This window comes from Rana temporaria, chromosome 7 (genome assembly GCF_905171775.1).
Source record: "Rana temporaria chromosome 7, aRanTem1.1, whole genome shotgun sequence".
NCBI lineage: Eukaryota > Metazoa > Chordata > Amphibia > Anura > Ranidae > Rana > Rana temporaria.
In genome coordinates, this window is record NC_053495.1 from 83,132,471 (window position 1) to 83,141,923 (window position 9,453).

At 42.2% G+C, this 9,453-nt stretch overlaps 1 long non-coding RNA gene across 1 annotated transcript; it reads left to right on the plus strand.

Moving 5' to 3' along the window:
* The first annotated feature begins 6,249 nt into the window (after window positions 1-6,249).
* On the plus strand, window positions 6,250-6,898 carry LOC120944830. The gene is made up of 3 exons (XR_005750487.1): window positions 6,250-6,363; window positions 6,460-6,582; window positions 6,761-6,898. It is a non-coding gene; the product is annotated as an uncharacterized LOC120944830 (long non-coding RNA).
* Window positions 6,899-9,453: the final 2,555 nt, after the last annotated feature.

Consider the following 9,453-nt stretch of genomic DNA (forward strand, 5'->3'; position numbering starts at 1 on the left):
ATAAAATAGGCTATAGGCTATAGCGATCTGGCAGAGCCAGGGTTATACCCCCCCTATATAAAAAAAGCAAGAGTGAACAAAGAAAGAAAAATATCTCCATGGATTTGATAGATATCAAAAAAGATTATATATTGTTTAGTAGGCTTATACATCCTGGATGCAGGATTCCACCACCGTGTACTGGGGGCCACGTAGATCACACAAATGTACCACACACATGCCAATGTTATACAGTAAGAGAAAAATACTTAATAATCTAAATTAAAAAACATACTTTCTGATGGGTATTAGATCAGAGTAGTTTTGGTATACTTTTGTCTATAGGCAAAGATATTAACTCCAAAAAAGGAGGGGTTATACCTATAGTATGAATGGAGTTCCCTCCCTCATATATCATTTGCACTTTTGAATGTTTCCCAAGATTCCAAACGAGCCATATACACAGACACGAGTATTCGTGACAGTGCAATGCCGTTTCTCCAAGGACTATGGGGTGAGTTTGCAATGAATGGAACCCCGTTGGCAAACTAGGCATTCCAGCTATATAGGTCAGATCTTTAGAAATGGTTTGAAGCTAATGGCTTCATTAAGACCTGGGAAATAATTGGCTCGGAGCCGATATATCCATTTAGCTTCACACTGTAGGACCTTCTGATCGAAGTTGCCCCCCCTTGGATCCTCAAACACACTTTCCAAGGCTGAGAACTTAAAGAGGGAAGGCTCATATTTGTGTCTAAACGCCACATGGTGGCCCATTGTGGTATTTAGCAACCCACTGGTGGCGTAATATACATGGTCCTTGATTCTCTTCCAGAAACACTGTATAGTCTTGCCAACATAAAAACTGCCGCATTGGCAGAAAATAATATAAATGACACCCTTCGTTTGGCAGTTAATATGCTGTCGTATCTTATGGTTCTGGCCGTTTGGTAATTGAATTGAGGAACCCTCCAAAATCATGTGACAAAAATTGCAGTTACCGCATTTAAATAAACCTGGATTCTCTGTTGTCATCTGGCCAGCTTTACAGTATCTGCTTCTGACCAAACGATCACGGATAGACGTGGCACGTCTATATGTGATTTCAGGCCTCTGGCCTAAATACTTGGACAAAGTCTGGTCAGCTGTTAAAAGATGCCAATTTTTGTCCATGATGGCTCTTATCTGTTTGTATTGGTCTGAATAGGTGGTAATGAACCTAGTGGTGTCTGTTTTAGATTTTTTAGTGACCTTGGAGAGTATCTCATTCCTCTTTTTACCATTGACTCTGTTGAATGCCTTTTTAAGGCACGTTCTACTGTAGCCCCTATTGGCCAATCTGGTATAGAGTACTTCCGCCCTAAATTTACTAGGATCAGAGCAATTGCGCCGCAAACGCAGATACTGTCCGTATGGTATACTCCAAACCAATGGAGAGGGGTGGGCGCTTGCAGCGTGCAGGATAGTGTTTCCTGCTGTGGGTTTACGGAATAAGGAGGTATTAATCATGCCCCCTTCATTTACGTATATCAGAATGTCAAGGAACGCAATTTCCGAATGACTCGAACACATTGTAAATTTTAGGTTGTAATCATTGCGACTCAGTAGTTGCATAAAGGCCTGCAAATTTGTGGGACCTCCTGTCCAAATTAACAGGACGTCATCTATATACCTGAACCAACCCAACACAGATGCAAGTAAACCAGTAGGTTCTTCAACAGAAAATAAATCTCGCTCCCACCCCCCCAGGTACAGGTTCGCGTATGATGGTGCACAGGAAGTGCCCATTGCGACTCCCTGTACCTGGAGGAAGTGGGACCCGTCAAAAGAAAAACGTTTTTAGTCAAAATATGAGATAATAACTTCAGTACAACTGTGTTGAGTTGGTTCAGTTTAGGGCCCCTTTCGGCCAAAAAGCCAGCTATCACATCCAATCCACGGGCATGTGGTATTGAAGAATAAAGTGCCTCGACATCGATGGATACCAGCATACATCCAGGAGGTACATAAAGACCATCCAGCGCCCTGAGAAGATCAGGAGTATCCTGGATGTATGACGGTAAGGCAGCCACATGTGGTCTAAGATACTTGTCAATAAACTTGCTCGCCCTCTCTGTCTTGGAGCCCACTCCCGATACTATTGGACGTCCGGGGGGATGTAGCAAATTTTTGTGCGTTTTAGGCAATGCATAAAACGTAGGCATTCTAGGACAGGGAACCTGAATCCCCTCGAATATCGCCTTGGTGATCAAACCCTATGCAGACCCCAAGCGGGCACCGAAATCCCAAATAGGGAAAGTAGGAAATGACGTATCGATCAATTCTTTACACCCATCCTGCGAACTCAAACATTACCACTTGACGAGACACAAAAGACTTATAGACCATTGACAGATGCTCTTACCGCCCCTCTTGCTGAATCTCAATCGAACTCTTTATGTGATCCGCAACAATTAAGTGACAGCACCAAGTTGGAGGTCATTAATTTATCTACTCAAGTACTGAGTCCGGCCGAGATTGAACTTCTCGGTTTTGGCTTGAATTTCTGCCCCAACAATATATCAAATAAATTTGAGGTCATTAAAGACCTCTATTTGTTTGCTAGAAAGTTGACCTTTAAGTTCATGTATGACAAAGAAAGGATGGACAAACAGAGAGACATTATAGATCAAGAAGTTTGGAAAAACTTCACGGTGGCAGATTTCCGGGCACTCAAAACCCTGATCCTATTGTTGGATGAAAGTGAGGGTACTGATAGCCAGGATAATGTATTTGAAAGTTATGAGTCGCAAGGCCAGAGGGTACAGTTGTCACAGTATCAACAGGACATCGACACCCTGGAAAAAGCAGTGAAGAAGAAATCGCTGGTTTTTCCTTCGTTGCATACTAATTCCAATATTTGGGCATTCTTGATACAGACTGTCAAGGAAATTGAAAAGCTCCCCCTCTTCAAATCAACTAACCATAATCTTAGTGCCATACACAAAAAGGCCCTAGAGAACCTCAGTCGCAGCTCCAACTTGGTGATCAAGCCTTCGGACAAGGGCGGGAATGTGGTCGTTATGAATGACCTGGATTATAGAAACGTGCTGGGACATCCTCAAGAATCGCACATGGTATAAGCCCGTCTCGCATGATATAGTCGCCAGGTATAACCAACAATTTAATGACATTATACAGCTTGCCCTCCCCGAGGGCTTGATCACCAAGGCGATATTCGAGGGGATTCAGGTTCCCTGTCCTAGAATGCCTACGTTTTATGCATTGCCTAAAACGCACAAAAATTTGCTACATCCCCCCGGACGTCCAATAGTATCGGGAGTGGGCTCCAAGACAGAGAGGGCGAGCAAGTTTATTGACAAGTATCTTAGACCACATGTGGCTGCCTTACCGTCCAGGATACTCCTGATCTTCTCAGGGAGCTGGATGGTCTTTATGTACCTCCTGGATGTATGCTGGTATCCATCGATGTCGAGGCACTTTATTCTTCAATACCACATGCCCGTGGATTGGATGTGATAGCTGGCTTTTTGGCCGAAAGGGGCCCTAAACTGAACCAACTCAACACAGTTGTACTGAAGTTATTATCTCATATTTTGACTAAAAACGTTTTTTCTTTTGACGGGTCCCACTTCCTCCGGGTACAGGGAGTCGCAATGGGCACTTCCTGTGCACCATCATACGCGAACCTGTACCTGGGGGGGTGGGAGCGAGATTTATTTTCTGTTGAAGAACCTACTGGTTTACTTGCATCTGTGTTGGGTTGGTTCAGGTATATAGATGACGTCCTGTTACTTTGGACAGGAGGTCCCACAAATTTGCAGGCCTTTATGCAACTACTGAGTCGCAATGATTACAACCTAAAATTTACAATGTGTTCTAGTCATTCGGAAATTGCGTTCCTTGACATTCTGATATACGTAAATGAAGGGGGCATGATTAATACCTCCTTATTCCGTAAACCCACAGCAGGAAACACTATCCTGCACGCTGCAAGCGCCCACCCCTCTCCATTGGTTTGGAGTATACCATACGGACAGTATCTGCGTTTGCGGCGCAATTGCTCTGATCCTAGTAAATTTAGGGCGGAAGCAGATCTACTCTATACCAGATTGGCCAATAGGGGCTACAGTAGAACGTGCCTTAAAAAGGCATTCAACAGAGTCAAAGGTAAAAAGAGGAATGAGATACTCTCCAAGGTCACTAAAAAATCTAAAACAGACACCACTAGGTTCATTACCAGTCTGAATAGTCAGACCAATACAAACAGATAAGAGCCGTCATGGACAAACACTGGCATCTTTTAACAGCTGACCAGACTTTGTCCAAGTATTTAGGCCAGAGGCCTGAAATCACATATAGACGTGCCACGTCTATCCGTGATCGTTTGGTCAGAAGCAGATACTGTAAAGCTGGCCAGATGACAACAGAGAATCCAGGTTTATTTAAATGCGGTAACTGCAATTTTTGTCACATGATTTTGGAGGGTTCCTCAATTCAATTACCAAACGGCCAGAACCATAAGATACGACAGCATATTAACTGCCAAACGAAGGGTGTCATTTATATTATTTTCTGCCAATGCGGCAGTTTTTATGTTGGCAAGACTATACGGTGTTTCTGGAAGAGAATCAAGGACCATGTATATTATGCCACCAGTGGGTTGCTAAATACCACAATGGGCCACCATGTGGCGTTTAGACACAAATATGAGCCTTCCCTCTTTAAGTTCTCAGCCTTGGAAAGTGTGTTTGAGGATCCAAGGGGGGGCAACTTCGTTTAGAAGGTCCTACAGTGTGAAGCTAAATGGATATATCGGCTCCGAGCCAATTTTTTCCCAGGTCTTAATGAAGCCATTAGCTTCAAACCATTTCTAAAGATCTGACCTATATAGCTGGAATGCCTAGTTTGCCAACGGGGTTCCATTCATTGCAAACTCACCCCATAGTCCTTGGAGAAACGGCATTGCACTGTCACGAATATGGCTCGTTTGGAATCTTGGGAAACATTCAAAAGTGCAAATGATATATGAGGGAGGGAACTCCATTCATACTATAGGTATAACCCCTCCTTTTTTAGAGTTAATATCTTTGCCTATAGACAAAAGTATACCAAAACTACTCTGATCTAATACCCATCAGGAAGTATGTTTTTTAATTTAGATTATTAAGTATTTTTCTCTTACTGTATAACATTGGCATGTGTGTGGTACATTTGTGTGATCTATGTGGCCCCCAGTACACTGTGGTGGAATCCTGCATCCAGGATGTATAAGCCTACTAAACAATATATAATCTTTTTTGATATCTATCAAATCCATGGAGATATTTTTCTTTCTTTGTTCACTCTTGCTTTTTTTATATAGGGGGGGTATAACCCTGGCTCTGCCAGATCGCTATAGCCTATAGCCTATTTTATTTGGAAGGTGCTATTGCTGTGTCTCCTTTTGCGCTTCTTACTTTTCTATATTACGCCATTCTAAGGGTCTCTTGCCCCCCTGACACCATAGTTTTATTGCTTTATTAGCAATGATTCCTTAGAATTGAGTTGCAGGTCCAGGATGGCATATGTATGTTTGTGATTTACCGACACCCTCTTCCAGTCGCAGCTCTGCTGCTTTGAATCTACTCTGCCCTCTGCTATGTTGTTGTGGGGCTGATGGGATTGTTTTTGCAAGCATCACTGTGCTAAATAGGGGATGCTTTGTTTTTCCTGGCCTTTATTCTTATTATTTGACCAGAAAATGATTTACTGTAGCAGTGGTTTCTTATCACCAGGGTTTTAGGAACACACTACCAAATGGTATTGTGTTGAGCGGTCGTCTCGTTTTTTCATTGGTTGACCCGTTTTTGGCCATCTGTATGGTGCTGGGACGTGTGGACAGTTCCTTCCCCTTTTTTTTTTTTTTTTGCTGCTGGGACTCAGAATGTCCCTTAATATTTAGCCGCCTGCTGCTTTACCTATACTTCTATGTTACACCCTGACACGCCTCTTTTTACGCCCACAGTGTCTGCCTTGTATCTATGATACTAACTATACATGCCCTGCCCCCCTGTATACACGGCGATACCCAGCCAATCAGGGATTCGGTGCACTTCCTTGGCGCCTCCCACTTGGGCTGCTGTATTCAGTTCTTACATTCTATCTATATGGCGAGATCTGGCCAATCAGGGCTGGTTCTGGCCTCCTGGTGCCTCCCACTTGGGCTGTCCAATCAAGCCCTTCTTACTCTCAGGGAGCACAATGTATTCATACGGCGCTTGCTGATGATGTCATCAAGCCAGCATGCAATTCCCCAGTGTATTTAAACCCAGCTGCACAGATCAGCTGTGTACTCAGCACAGGCTGTGACCCTGGGGCATACACGGACGCTACATGCACACAGTAAGTACCTGCTGACCGTCCATAATCTCCCTAATACATTTCCATATCCCCTGGGTGTCTATTGAAAACGGTGCTCTGTTTATTATATGTCCACAGAGGTGTTTGCAAGACGATCTCTGTTATATGGGAGATGCTGTTCCTTTATTGATGGATGGCCTTATGTTTGCCTCTGTGAGCTGTCTTTTGCCCCAGCTTTAGGTCCCCTAGTGGATTTTTAAGGTATTTATATAGCATTTGCTATATGTAATGGTTCAAAGACATTGTCTAATATTTAGATACGTCTCCGCCTGACGTGGACTTCCAATATATTTATTTTATTTATTATTTTTTCTCCCCCTTTCTTTCATTTTCTTCCTTTTTTCTTTGCATCCATGTGTTGCCTTTCCACTCTGAATAGGGATTCGGTTACCTGCATCTCTATCCCCGACACGTCTTCTTTTGCCTGGGGACTGTAATGTGTATTTGCTCATGTCATTATTGACATATTTGGCCTGGACCTGCGGTATGTTTCCAATCAACATGGTTTACTTGTTGCCCTATTATATATTATAGGATGTTAGACTTTGCAATTTATATTCTTTACTTCTCTTGTTTCTCCATGGACATATATATGCATGTAGACATATATATATATATATAGGCGTATATTATAATGCTTAAGGTTATACACATATACATATATTGTTAGGGTAAATATGCGCTTATTGCTTTTTTCCTCCCCCTCTTTATCAGATAATCGATCTCTAAACATATTTTTTGTACTATCTACTACCATCGGTATATATTTCATCTATCATTGGAATCTTCCTGGATGATTATATCCACCGCTGTGTATCAGGTGATGTAGCCACATGTTGTAACCCATATGTATTGCAAAAATGTGTGTGTTTTTTCGCTGGTTTTAATCAATTGATAAAGATATATGTTTTAGGAATTTTCTTTTATGTAAATATCATCATTATCATTTTTTATGCTGTACTAATATGATGTGTACTATTCACAGATTGTGAAAATCATGGCTACATAGTAGCAATAATCCTGTTCATTTCGTCCTGAAGAAGCCCCACGGTGAAACGCGTAGGCGACTTCAATAGGATTCTTTCACTATTCTCTTGTTCTGAATGGTTGTATTGTGATTGTTATCAGTTGCATTCCATTATACCATTGTTAGTGTACATTTTGTAAATTTATGTAATAAAATATATATTTTTTATACTTCCACGAGCCTCAAAGTCCGATTTTGCCCACTCTTCTTGAAGGGGTACTGTTCTATATTCTCGATACTCTGCAATACCTCGATACTCTGCAACACCCCGATACTCTGCAACACCCCGATACTCTGCAATACCCCGATACTCTGCAATACCCCAATACTCTGCCTGCAATACCCCATACTCTGCCTGCCATACCCCATACTCTGCCTGCCATACCCCATACTCTGCAATACCTCAATACTCTGCAATACCCCGATACTCTGCAATACCCAGCGCAATACTCTGCAATACCCCAATGCTCTGCAATACCCCAATACTCTGCAATACCCCAATACCCTGCGCGATACTCTGCAATACCCAAATACTCTGCAATACCCAAATACTCCGCAATTCCCCAATACTCTGCATATATAATGTTTTGGGGTTCTTTGTAATTTTCTAGCAAATAAATGGTGATTTTTTCCATGTAGGAGAGAAATGTCAGAATTGCCCTGGGTGCTCCAGAACGCCTGATGGTGCTCCCTGCATGTTGGGCCTCTGTATGTGGCCACGCCGTGTAAAAGTCGCACACTTGGGGTATCGCCATACTCAGGAGGAATAGCAGAATGTGTTTTGGGGTGTCATTCGTGGTATGCATATGCTGTGTGTGAGAAATAACCTGCGAATATGACAGAAACAAGTTTTTATTTATTTATTTTTACAGAATTTTCTGTCGTTTTTCTTTTATAGCGCAAAAAATAAAAAACCCAGAGGTGATCTAATACCACCAAAAGAAAGCTCTATTTGTGTGAAAAAAAGGACAAAAATTTCAAATGGGTACAATGTTGTATGACTGAGTAATTGTCATTCAAATTGTGAGAGCACCGAAAGCTGAAAATTGGTCTGGTTAGGAAGGGGGTTTAAGTGCCCAGTGGTCAAGTGGTTAAGGAAAGCAGATACCCCTGAATTTTGGCAAGATACGACCAACATAAGTCTCCTACGCCGTCGTAGGTTGGGTGCATATTTACGCTGGCCGCTAGGGGCGCTTCCGTTGATTTACGCGGCGAATATGTAAATGAGCTAGATACGCCGATTCACAAACTTACTTGCGCCCGTCGCAGTAAGCTACGCCGTTTACGTAAGGCGTACGTCCGGCGTAAGTTTACCCCTTATAAAGCAGGCGCAAGTCATGTTAAGGTACGTATTTTACGTCGTTTATGTAAGTCGTACGTGAATGGGGCTAGCAATTCTAGCACTAGACTCAAACAAAGAAATGACTTAGGGGGCGAGTCATGGACTTTTAGGGCACTATAGTCTGGTACAGATAATAGTCAAAAGCGAAAAAGGGGAATTTTTTCTAAAAATATTTATTACAAAAGTAGTATACATATAAAAAATGTGTTTTTTTTTCATCACAAAAAACGACCGTGTGTACGCGACATTAGAATCCCACAGGTTTAACACCATGTATTAAATGCAGCTTAATAAGATTACTTCTCTACATTTCGTCTATATAAAGCTTGTTGTGGTGTATCACTGTACTTTTTAATATCTTTATAAATGATATTGGGTCTGGGATCAAAAGTAACATTTCTGTCTTTGCAGGTGTCTCCAATTTACAAGCCAACCTCAATGCACTGTCTAATTGGGCGACTATGTGGCAGATGAGGTTTAATGTTGATAAATGTAAAGTGATGCACTTGGAGCTAAGAATATGCATGATACATACTAGGGGGGGGGGGGGAGTACAGCTGGGGGGGATCCGTAGTGCAGAAGGATCTAGGGAGTTTTGGTAGATCATGAGCTCAATAATTACATGCAATGCCAAGCTGTAATCAATAATCCTTAGGGCTGTCTCACCATTTTATGGAGGTGAGAGTTTTGTGAGCACTGAGCA